Source organism: Octopus bimaculoides, chromosome 1 (genome assembly GCF_001194135.2).
Source record: "Octopus bimaculoides isolate UCB-OBI-ISO-001 chromosome 1, ASM119413v2, whole genome shotgun sequence".
In the NCBI taxonomy this organism is placed as follows: Eukaryota; Metazoa; Mollusca; class Cephalopoda; order Octopoda; family Octopodidae; genus Octopus; species Octopus bimaculoides.
Window position 1 is genome coordinate 101,688,504 of NC_068981.1, and position 12,404 is coordinate 101,700,907.

The window sequence follows — 12,404 nt, forward strand, 5'->3', positions numbered from 1 at the left end:
ATCTCTAAGAAATTTCAGACCTTCCGCATACATGAATTTCCAAGCATTTGGAGATTATTGTGAGGCAACATCGATAGAGCAAGTAATGATCTAGCGTCCTCATTTGACCTTTGGAAATCTCAGTTAGGTATCTTTTGGAAAAGTCGGGATCTCTGTTATCTATATATATCAGATATTTGGATGAGTGACCTTGGTGTGATAATGAATATGAGGTGCGGGAGCTTTGTGTGACGATGAAAGATCGTAAGCTTTGGGGAGGAGTTGTAAGGTCTGTCTCGGCTGGGGTCGGCAAATGATGATGACAATTTTCGGTCGAATAACTAAAACATTTTGTATATCTGAAATAACTCGAATCTTATCCTTCCAGACGGAGAAGTATTCCGTTATGACATCATGTAATTAGCGTTCTATTCAATATTGATATATCATTTAAATAGACAAATATAGTTTGCTCAAAGAGAAAGATGCGGAAGGTTTTCTGCTTTTAAATGTTTCTTTTATGACATAATAATACATTTTCTAAAGTCCGACTTTGTTAATATTTCATATTTTCCACGGTTTGCAAGATACCAACACTGGAATTACATAGACTATGTCTTGTGCATTATATCCATGTTCACCAAAGTAACTTTGGTCATGCGATAGACATATACACACCCAAAGAAAAACACGCAGTAACATACATACACTCTTTTTCTCACATCACATACTTTTGTAGACATGTAAATAGCTTCGTATATATTACTATCGATTCAGGGTACGAGTTACAAGACCTGAACAGTAATGGTCTGTCTCAGTTGGTGGGTGGGGGGATGTCACCAAATGATGATGAATTACGTTCTAATAACCAGAATATTCTTTTGTCAAAACATTCTTGAATCTAGGTATTTAAGACAGGGAAATATTTCATTATGACGTCATGTTCTGTTTATTATTAATACATTATGTAAATACACAAATAAGTTTGCTCAAAGAGAAAAATGTTGCGTTTCAATTTTGAAATGTTTCAAATACTGAGATATTTCACTGACCAGTTTGGTAGATAGACAACTAAGTTATTTTTCAATTACAAAGTTAACTTTGGAAACTCTATAATCACGAAACACATCGTAATCTGAACTAAATTCTGTGAGTTGTGGTTAAGAATTTTCTCGTCGTGTGTACATTCGTAACATATTCTAAGGCATACACACATACGCTCTCTCTCTCTCTCTCTCTCCCACCTTTGTGCGTTTGCGCGTGTGTGTATACGTGAGTGCTTGCAAGTATACATACATAGATGCGTCAGTATTCACCCCCCCCCCCACATCGTTGATACCCATTATGCAACAGTTCTCTTTGTGTCTTTCCCCATAAATTTCTGATTGACCTGAATTAATATTCAAGATATTCAGAAGAATTCCCAGTTACATGACAATATTTAGGTTAGAGCCAGAGAAGTATTGATTATGTAAAGGCATATCTTTATGGTTGTTTATTACATTAAGCCGATTTGCTATTGTATGTCCATTTTATCCATTATCTTAGATTTGCATTTTATCTATAGTAAGTCGCATTAATATTCCATCAATTCTTGAACCTTTAGGCTTGATAGAAGAAACTAAAGGCTAGCTAACAGACATAGTAACTTTTATTTTTCATATGGCAATACGAAAAAAAGTCTGTTATGGGATATATTGATAGTGGACATTCAGCGCGTCTGATATTGCATAATTCTCGATTGAAATCTGTTCAGTCTCGTGTGGAGCAGAATTGGCACTGAGTCACATAGACTTAGAATTGATTTTTTATTTATAAGACTTAGAATTAGCATATCACATTGGAGATACCTGGTGTACATGCTCCTTTAAGACCTACTCACAAACAGTAAAGTTATGGAACAGTGGCTTTTAACCATTTTTTTTTGTTTGTGGACTCCTTTGATTCCTATTTTATTCTCCTGGAGTTCCAAAGCCATTCGATGTTTTGAAAAGTCTTGTTATATTTTTATAATTAAATACTATTAGGAATTGTACCAAAAAAAAAAATGTCAAAATATCTTGTGTGTTGTAGAAGTACAACCAATTTATTGCACAAATTTAAACATCTGAATCTTATATGAACCCAAGTTGAAAACCACTGATAAAGAATAACTAGATGATGTTGTTAAACTGGGTAGCCTGTTAGACCAAATAGATACTGGTTAACTTTATATTAACCTTCACCTCACTGCAAACAAGGTTTTGGTTTTCTTTCTTTGTATCCTTAACATAAAAGGGTATCCAAATGTTAAAAGAAATACTTCAATGAAGAGAACCACCTTAACTTTTCAAGCACTGAAAAGATAAAAGAATACGCACTGTCGCCGCCCCCACCACCATCACAATTATCATCACCATCATTATTGTCGGCACTTTTATCATTTGCATTATTGTTACTTTCGTCACTGTTTTAATATCCTTTCTCCATGTTAACCCAGTTTAAAATTGTTTCTGCAATCCTTAGTCATCTATATTCTGCCACCTCTCGCATACACCACACATCAAGTCATCTACAATTCATAGTACCTCCGTAATCTCACGAGATCTACTTTAAATTGTACCAACATTGATAATTGTGGCAATGAGCTTCTAGTGTTGGATGAGTTGGTGTTTGAGATCTGTTCTCTGCCCCTGAAAGGAAGTGTATGATCCCTTTTATGGTGGTTGAAGTGTTTGTGTGTTCTTGTACATGCCCATATATTTCTACCTAACTACCTTACTACCGTGAACAACCCTGCCAACTTAAGTGGTGTATCATTGTGTATGCAATGTTTACATTCTTAGTTCAAATTCCACCAAGGTTGACTTTGCCTTTCATCCTTTTGGGGTTGATAAGACAAGTACCAGTTGAACACTGGGGTTGATGGAATAGACTTATCCCCCCACCCCTGAACATGCTAGCCTTGTGCCAAAATTTGAAATCAATATTGTGTATGAAACTTATCTTTATCGATATATTGGAATATTTCCTGTTTTGGAAATTGTTTTACTGGTTGACTGTCCTTCCTATCATCAACCATTTTACAGTATAGATTAGGTGCATTTTATCATGCTACAAGCATTCAGGGGTTTATCTGTCAGGACTAAAGTGTTTCTTGCATACTGTGTCAGTTTTTATTCAGAGTTAGTGCTGTCTTACCCTAAACGGACTTTCTTCTCTGTTGTTTATGGAGTCTGTCTTCTTAGCTAACAATACTAAAGATACAGTTATAGAACTTTGTAAGTAGTATGTGGGTAATGAATGAAAGGGAAGTGGTTACAGACTAAGAAATCTGTAGAAGTTTGGACTGTTGGGAAAAAGGGGAAAAATGATGAGAGAGAAAGAGTGACTGAGAGAGTGTGGGCATGAGAGTGAGAGTGAGAGAGTGTGGGACAAGAGAATGAGATGAAGATAGAATCAAAACAAGAGAGATAGAACATGTGGGTAAAATAGGGAAAGAGGGTGTGCAATATGGGAGAGAGTGAGAGAGTGACAAAAGATGTGATGGGCAAGGTGGAGGAGAATCAGGTAAGAGAGGTAGACAGGAAGAAAAAGAGAGAAATGATATAGAAGGACATGTGGGTAGTGCAAAGACAATGTGAAATGAAGCAACTTACTCAAAGACAACAGGCTACTTGTTCCAGGAGTGAACCCAAAACTTAACAATCTTGGCTTCAAGAGTGTTAAGTGCTCAACTATGTATATTCCACACACACACACACACGCATACACGGATGAGTTGTCTATTTGTGCTTGTCTGTGCACAAAATCACACTTAAATTTATACTCACAGGGAGTTTGTATGACACTCATTTTCACACACACACACACATACATGCACGCACGCATACACACACACACACACACACACACACGTATAAAGTAGCAATGTGTTTCATTTCATTTATTTAAATTTTTATGAATTTCTATAGAAAAGTCTGACTATTTTGTCATCCAGCTATTTCCTTTCTTTCACTTTCTTTCACTTAAATCTGCTGCTGTTTTTCATTCCTCATCTGGATTCCTGTAATTAATTAAATGAAGAGTTGGCAGACTATTAAAAAATGATTTGAGAGATGTACTTTTACATCGACACATACTAATATACTACTATTCTTGAATGATGTAAACTCCATTATAGCATACTTTTATATTAATTATACATTTTTTTTGTGGCAGCTAATTAGAAGAATATTAAGATTTGGCAGATGTATGTTTGAAGCTACAAACTATAGACTGATATGCTATTATGTATAATCTATTACAACATTCTTTTGGATTATTTAATTGAAGATTTCTTTTTTATCATTTTATTCATTAAATATCAAGGAACATTTCTGAGGTCTATGTACAGCTACACACACTAGTATACTGATTATAATATAATATTGATTTAAAATTTTGGAACAAGGACAGAAATTTAGCGGGAGGGGGTAAGTTGATTATATCAGCCCCAATTCTTAACTGGTACTTATTTTATCGACTCTGAAAGGATGAAATGCAAAGTTGACCTTGGCAGAATTTGACCTCAAAATGTAAAGATGGACTAAATGCTGCAAAGTATTTTACCTAGTGTGCTAATCATTCTGTCTGCTCACTTCCTTATACTGACTATGATATTAATCTCCTTTTACATAACAAATGTGCCTATAAGGATGTCAAGGTATGCATCCTACTATACATATGTATCTGTGTGTATATATACACGACACACATATGTGCACACACACACACACACACACACACACAAATTCACATACATCTCTCTCTTTCTCTCTCTATGTAAATCAATTGATAAAGTTTTGGTTGGTCACCAGTACTTCTTACTTTCTTTAGTATCCTCAAAATTTTTAATCAGCACTCCATCACCATCTCATAAACATATATTCTGGATGAAACCATCTATACTTGCTATTGGTAAAACTTGGAAACGTTATTTGTATTCCGCTTTACATTGATTTCTCTGCTTTTCAAATGGTCTGACTATTGACATCTAAGCTTTGATGAACTAACAGGAAAGCTTTACATATTCACATAACCTCCAAGAAATTCCCTCAAATTATATATCACTTTTGTTTCAGAAAGAAAGACACATTTGATAACACAGTATAAAGGATGGAAGTGTGACAGCTGGAATGTTTTTGTGTGTAGGTCTGCTCGAGCAGGGGTAATTAATCTAAGGTCTAGACACCAACACAGGTAAATATGGGATAAATATTTTTGTAAGTTTCAATATTTGCAACAATTTCTGGAGCAAGTATTTTAGAATCTTTTCTCTAGTAACTTTATACTTTAAACACTTAACAACCAATCATTTTCAAGGAAAGGAAGAGAATTGGGAAACATCACTAAATAATGCAGTAAATAATTTAGTTCTTGAAACATGATCAGTTATCAAGCTCTGCTTATTTTTATTTTGGACAAAATTGAATATGGGAATTGATTAAATATTTGGTTTTGTCACTTTTAATGAATTACAACAAAATTATAACCATTTTAAAGTGCTGCTTTCAATTGTGGCTGTTGAATAGAAACCAAACTAATTGATTTAAGAGAATTGTTTCAGAGAATTTTAATTTCAACTTCATAACAGTTACTGGAAATAGGAACAAAATGAAATCACAGCCAACGTTGGAGATAAAGAGTAGACAGAAAAGAAATGAGAACTGAGTAGAACTCACCAGCACAGAAAAATGGAGTTAAAGTTGATCATGAAACTGGAATTATTTTTCTCTCTCTGGTTGAGTAGATAAAGCATTGAACTACCAAAGTATAGGTCAAAGAGCTATAACTGTAGCAATACATGGCAGCTTTGTGATTTTCCTGAATTGAACACTTAATTCCATTTGCTTCCCTATTCAATTTGCAAACATTTATTGCATGCCTTTCTTTACTTGAAAGCGTTCAACCATAAACTGATGATGCCAAGTGTAGTTAATGTAAAATCTTCCTTAGTCAGCTTTGTTTAAGTCAATCTTCAATATATAACTTAAGCTATTGAATTGTCCTGGCACATAGAGGAATTATGCTTTACTGAGGAGATCTAATAAGATCAAAACATATCTGTTTTCATTACAATGTTTGTCAAAGGGAAGATTATTTTCTCCCCTCACCTCATTACCTGGATTTCTATGTCAACTTATTTTGCCTTTGTTATGTTCAATATTTGATTTTAACACTGGAATTATGCCCATCACATTCTGTTATTCTGTTAGTGCTTACTAAATGTTGGAAATTGATTCACTGCACATGTAAACTTTCTCAAGCAGTAGGCCTTCTGAACATTGATTATCATAAGTCAGGCGACTACACTACAATAATAATTGAATAAACATCACATATACCACAGAATATACCATAGATTACACTGTGTCGTAAAAATATATTAAGGTCGGACTTGAAAACTACATTACAAAATATTGGTCTCGAATTTTGGCACTTCTGCAAGTGTGAGGAGGGACTTAGTTGATTAAATTGACCCCAGCGTTCAATTGGTACTTATTTTATCAACCCTGAAAGGATGAAAGACAAAGTCAATCTCAGAGGAATTTGAACTCAAAGCATAATGATGGATGAAATGCAGCTAAGCATTTTGCTTGGTATGTTAACTATTCTACCAGCTCACTGCCTTGACTACAATACAAAATATTAAGTTATTTAGTTTGTATTTAATCATATCATTATGTATGTCATAGAAAAAAGATATAAAGGACCACATGCAGTTCAAATATTTTAGGCTGCCTGTACCTGCTATAAGATATCTCTTAATTGTTTCAGTCATTGGACCACAGCCACTGGGGTACTCCCTGGAAGGGTTTAGTCAAACGGTTTGACCCCAGTGCTTATTTTGACTTTGGTGGTATTGTTCTATCAACCTCTTTTGCTGAACTGCTAAGTTATGTGGATGTAAACAAACTCACACCAATTGTCAAGCAGTTGTGGAGGACTAACGCGGACACATAAACAGGGATTCCATATAGTTTCCATTTAAGAAAAACACTCACAAGGACTCACAAGGTGCCACTCAATATGACTGAACCTGAAACCTTGAGGTTGCAAGCCAAAATTCTTAACCATACAGCCATGACATTACATGGATCATAGAAAGAGATCATGTAGCTCAAGTACTTCAGACTGCCTGTGACTTCAATAGGATATGATTAACTTGACTCATATCATACTGCAGGCTTGTTGTTGATTGTAGTGATGTTGATGCTGTTATTGTCTAACTGTAGTCACTCGTACAAGAACAGGTAACCTATTGAATGTTTGGGGACTATTCACTGTTCCAGGCCATAGTACTTGGGACCAAATATCAGACCATTACCATTGTTTTTGATTATCTTGTATAATTCTGTAACAGTTCCAGTTGATCTGTCAATCCTATGGCCTGCATGTAGTTGACTGAATGACTAAGTATGAACCACAAATTTACTGTTCTAGATATACTATATAACTACTTAGATGATGGCCGTACTATATATTGAAGTAGCTATGATGAATGCCATAAAGAAACATTAATATAAACTACATTGGTTTTTAGGCTAAACATAAACAACACACACACACACACACACACATCATTCTTTAATGTCTATTTTCCATGCTGGCATGGGTTGGACATTTTTACCAGAGCTGGTAAGCAGGAGAGCTACACCAGGTACCAATCTAATTTGGCTGGGTTTCTATAGCTGGATGCCCTTCCTAATGCCAACCACTTCACAGTGTGCACTGGGTGCTTTTAACATGGCACTGGAGTACTTTTTACGTGACACTGGCACAGGACTTTAGCAAATCAGTCCACTTTATCAGGGTGTGCAGCATTAAAACTTCTGCTGGGGAGGACAGCCCTTCTTGAGTACAGCAAAGCACCAGATATATCAGTCCTTTGTCATCTTTTCCTTAAGGTTCAGTGTTCTGAGGTCATCCATTGGTACTTTGTTCCATCTATTTTGAGTGATCAGCACTTCTTTATGGAACTGTTGACATCCATTCACATCACATACACACACAATATATTTGCATAACAACAATGTAATAGTTTCCTTTAACCAATATCCTGTATTGGAAGAGTCTGTATAATTCAATAAAATTGTTGGTTACTTTTTCTCCTTTCTTAAATATAGTTATATTATTTTTGTGGTGCACTGTTTTGGAAATCAGTATATTAAGCGATCAATCAATTATTTATCTGACAAACTTAGCAATTTTGATAAATAGAGTCAATCACTTGCTTTAAAGAAAAGTACCTGTCAACAGGTGATTAATTCTTTTTACAATTTTAGAGAAACTGAAAAGAAGAAATGGAAGTAACGGAGATGGATGTTTGTGAAGTGAAATGTCTACTTCCAGGAATCAAAACTATGCTGTATTGACTCAGTTTTCTTCTTCTTCTTCTTCTAATGATGATGATGATGATAATGCCCTGATGCAGTACCAGGCACTGGCTCTCATGAGTTCTGATTGAACTGATTGGAAATGTTATCATGTACATTGTTTTGTCTTGGTATAAAAGACGGGCTACAGCAAATATTCTGCTCAATGCCACAGATTTGCTTGTCAGTTGCTTGACCTTAGCCAGTTGAGCATGTCCTTTGGTGGCTGACGATATGTGCATATCTGATCACGAGCAGAAGTAGTGGGGAAACATCATAGCCTTGTGTTGAGAAGAATTCTTTGGAGTTTGAATAATTCACCTCTGGAAACATGGGTGTTTCATTCAACATCCTTATTCAAGGACCATTTGTCAGTGCCAAGCAGAAATATTATTATTATTATTATTATTATTGACTGAGAGAGCAGTGCATGCCATCAAAGTGACACTGGGGTAAAATATATGAAGCCCAATATACCCATCATGACTACCCGTCTGATAAGGGTATACCAGGCACATGCATCACAACCATATGTGTGTAACATGGTGATCTCATATCAAGATAAACAGCACATGACCTTGCAGGTGGGGCCCAGTTAGAATTTTCTTCAGGTTGTGTAGCCCATTCTGTTCAAATGGTCCTTGAATAAGGATGTATCTGGCATGCTAACAATTCTACCAGCCCACTACTTTAAACCTCTCAACAATATATTGAGATGAACATTGTCCCGGTTAGATCTTCCGATAAGTGCACAAGTTTATGTGAGTCCAACAACATTACAAAGTATAAATTCCACTCACATAGCAGGTCTTTTGATCCCCAAACTTCAAATCTGTATTTAAACTGAACTAAGGCCCCAAAATTATTGCCTATGTTCCACTTGTCCTCATCTAGTTAACCTTGGTTTACTGCCCATTGTGGTACACATCAACTAAGATGAGTGAATGTTTGAACCAAGTTCACAGGACTGACCATCTTGTCCTGGTAATATTCCACTCAAGCAATTATTTATTATCTACCATAGTTCAGATGTCATTTGTTATCAGCCTTTTAGAGCTTTCTGCTAACAGCTTTAGAAAACCATAGTTCTTCTCTTCCTCTTCATAGATCAGCAAAAGTGCTGCTGAAAAATGCATCTGTTTGGAAGGACACAATACACCCATCGAATGATATTTTATTGTTTACAACTGACATAGAACAATGCTGTCTTCATGCTTAATGAGAAATATTTAAGGGCAGTTCCTGAATATGTACAGTTGACTTGTCAACATAGATGAGAGGGATTGAAAAAAGACAGAAACTTACCCAAAGCTTATTTTCTTCTAAGATCCAAATTCTTTCTATTATAACTTTTAACTTGGTGAAATTTACTTCAAGGCCTTTCAAATCCAGGTTCTGCTTCTCCAAATTTTCTACAGACTTTATTATAAGAACAAGGTCATTCACATACAGAAATTTCTACAGACTGCTGGTCTTGAATTCTTTTGTTATAACTTGGAGGACTATAATGAATAGGAGAAAGTTAAGAACTGAATCCTAATGAATCCCTACCTGCATGTTAAATTCATTAATGAACTCATTCTTGATTCTCGCCTTAACTAATTGCATCTCTTTATATGGCTCTCCCCAAGCCATTCACTCATCTACCTCTAGTTTCCTTAGCAACCCTCAAGGGCCTTCAGGCCAAAAAGTGGGGGACTCTGTCAAAGGCCTTCTCCAAGTAGATCAATGTTAAGAATAAGAGATTATTCTTAGTCTATTATTTCTCTTGCAACTGTTTCACTAGGAATTGAGTATCAGTGGTAACTTTCCCCTAAGTTGAACTGCATCTCATCATGGTTAATCCTATTCCAAATCAATTTTGAATTGGTCTGAGGGAGATTTGGCTGATACAGCTATCAGGTTACATGACTTCATAAACCCTTTCTTATTGGTTCACCATATGAGTAGTGTTATGGATGTTTTTTGTGAATATTCAGCATCTGTTCAGAATATTAGTTTTGTTCTGCAGTACAAACTTGGTTGTGTGATATTTAATCTATGTTGTGCATTTTGAGCCTCTTTACAAACTAAACTTTATACTTTCCTTTCTGCTTTTATTCATGGATAAGCAATAAGCCAACAATGTGGTGGTCACTCAACCTGCTACAAATAGCAACCAAATCTCCTCCAAATCACACATTACTGTTTTCAAAGAGGAAGAACACTGTAGACCCTGATATTCAAATTGGACAGTGACATCCCTGGTATCCCAAAATGACAGAATGATCAAGCCTAGAACGTCTTAGAGCATGCATAGGTTTGCTTGATAAGAGCTGACCTTGGTTGAAACAACAACAGCAACAGCAAGAACAAAATAAGCGAAAGAAGCAAGCTAAGGTTAAGTTAACAATGGTGATCATGGTGATTGTGTTAATGTGATTGATTTGGATAAAATTACATAAAATAAAGGAAGACAAATATTTCAGAGCCAACATTAAGCAGAACTCGCGAAGAATTTAATAAAATATTTATTGTAAATGCTATTAAATCAGCATTCTAATTCTTATAAAATATAATTTTAGCTTCAATTTTTTTTTGCCATTTAATGATCTGAAGAAATCAGAGATGGCTGATGTTCAAGTATTATGTGCATTTTTGGTATCTGAAGTTGATTTAAACGTGCCTATGCTTTTTGTGAGATTTTTGGAGAATAACCCTATAATGACTATTGATATTACTTTTTGATGTTTAACACTACAATCTTGTTAGGAAATAAAAGACAAAATTGAATGCTTCAATGAGCTCTAAAAATTCTTTATGTTTGAACAACATTATTGAATGCTTGCAATATAATTGCATATAGCATGCACTCTGTTGCAAAATTATTGGTATTTAAATAATATATATATGTTATGTACATATTCTTCATTCTTCTTCATTTGTCTTATATGTTTTTTTTCCCAACCTAGCATGTGTTGGATGAATGCATATAGAAGCATTGTTTTAAAGCTGGATACCCTTCTTGTTGATAATCCTTACCTAATTTTCATGTAATGGCTATATTTTGTTTTCCACTCATCTTTGATAGTGCAAAATTATGGGATGATTTCTAAGCAGGTAATGTTAACGGCTGTCAATTTTTTGCTCAGTGTTTTCATGCAAGGTCACAGAATGTAAATATTCTCTCTCTCACACAATTATATATTATTTTTTCCTTTTGTCAGTCATTAGACTGTGGCCATGCTGGAGCATCACCTTGAAGAATTTTATTCAAACTAATCGACCCCAGTACTTATTTTCTTTTTAAGGAAAGAAAAGATAAAAAGTAGGACTGATTTATGCTATTTATGTATTATTAGTTATTTATGTATTTTTTAATTAGTTATCCACAGCGATAGAAATAGACTCCATTGATAGTGTTGGGTAAAAGGTGTCTGAATAAAAGAAAGGACGAATGTATTTGAGCATATGACTATTTGATCAGGACTCATTTGGGACTAACCAACAACAGCAGAAACAGCATCATAAATCATTAAATGTTCTGATATCAAGAAATAATTATTTAATACACCTAATGAATAAATAACTGCATATGACACAAACAAAATATAATAAAAACAAAGAAAATATTTACCAGAACAGCTCATAAATGTACAATAGTCTTTATTATTTATGTTTAAACAATGTTGTTATTTTACAATAAAGGAGTATATATATATATATATATATATATATTTCTTACATATAACACCAGCTGTATGTCTCAGCTGTTTGAACATTATTTTTTTATGAAGTACTAACAGGTTCCATAAATGTAACCCATTCACAAATTGGGGGGACTGTCTGTGCTGAAATAGTGTACAAAAAATATTCCAATTGAATTCAAAATGGAAATAAAAATGCTTTGAACAACCATAGCAAGTTAGTGTTATAGGTAGTACATAGTAATAAAAAAAAAAGACAGAAAGAAATAAACACTAACTACATCAAGTTTTGTTTAGACTGTTTATTATATTTCATATTGAAGAGTGTCACTCAAAACATCCT

The 12,404-nt window shown here is 34.6% G+C and overlaps 1 long non-coding RNA gene across 1 annotated transcript; it reads left to right on the forward strand.

Moving 5' to 3' along the window:
* The first annotated feature begins 990 nt into the window (after nucleotides 1–990).
* On the forward strand, nucleotides 991–10,790 carry LOC106874367 (uncharacterized). Its single transcript, XR_001410000.2, has 3 exons — nucleotides 991–1,128; nucleotides 5,082–5,199; nucleotides 10,487–10,790. It is a non-coding gene; the product is annotated as an uncharacterized LOC106874367 (long non-coding RNA).
* Nucleotides 10,791–12,404: the final 1,614 nt, after the last annotated feature.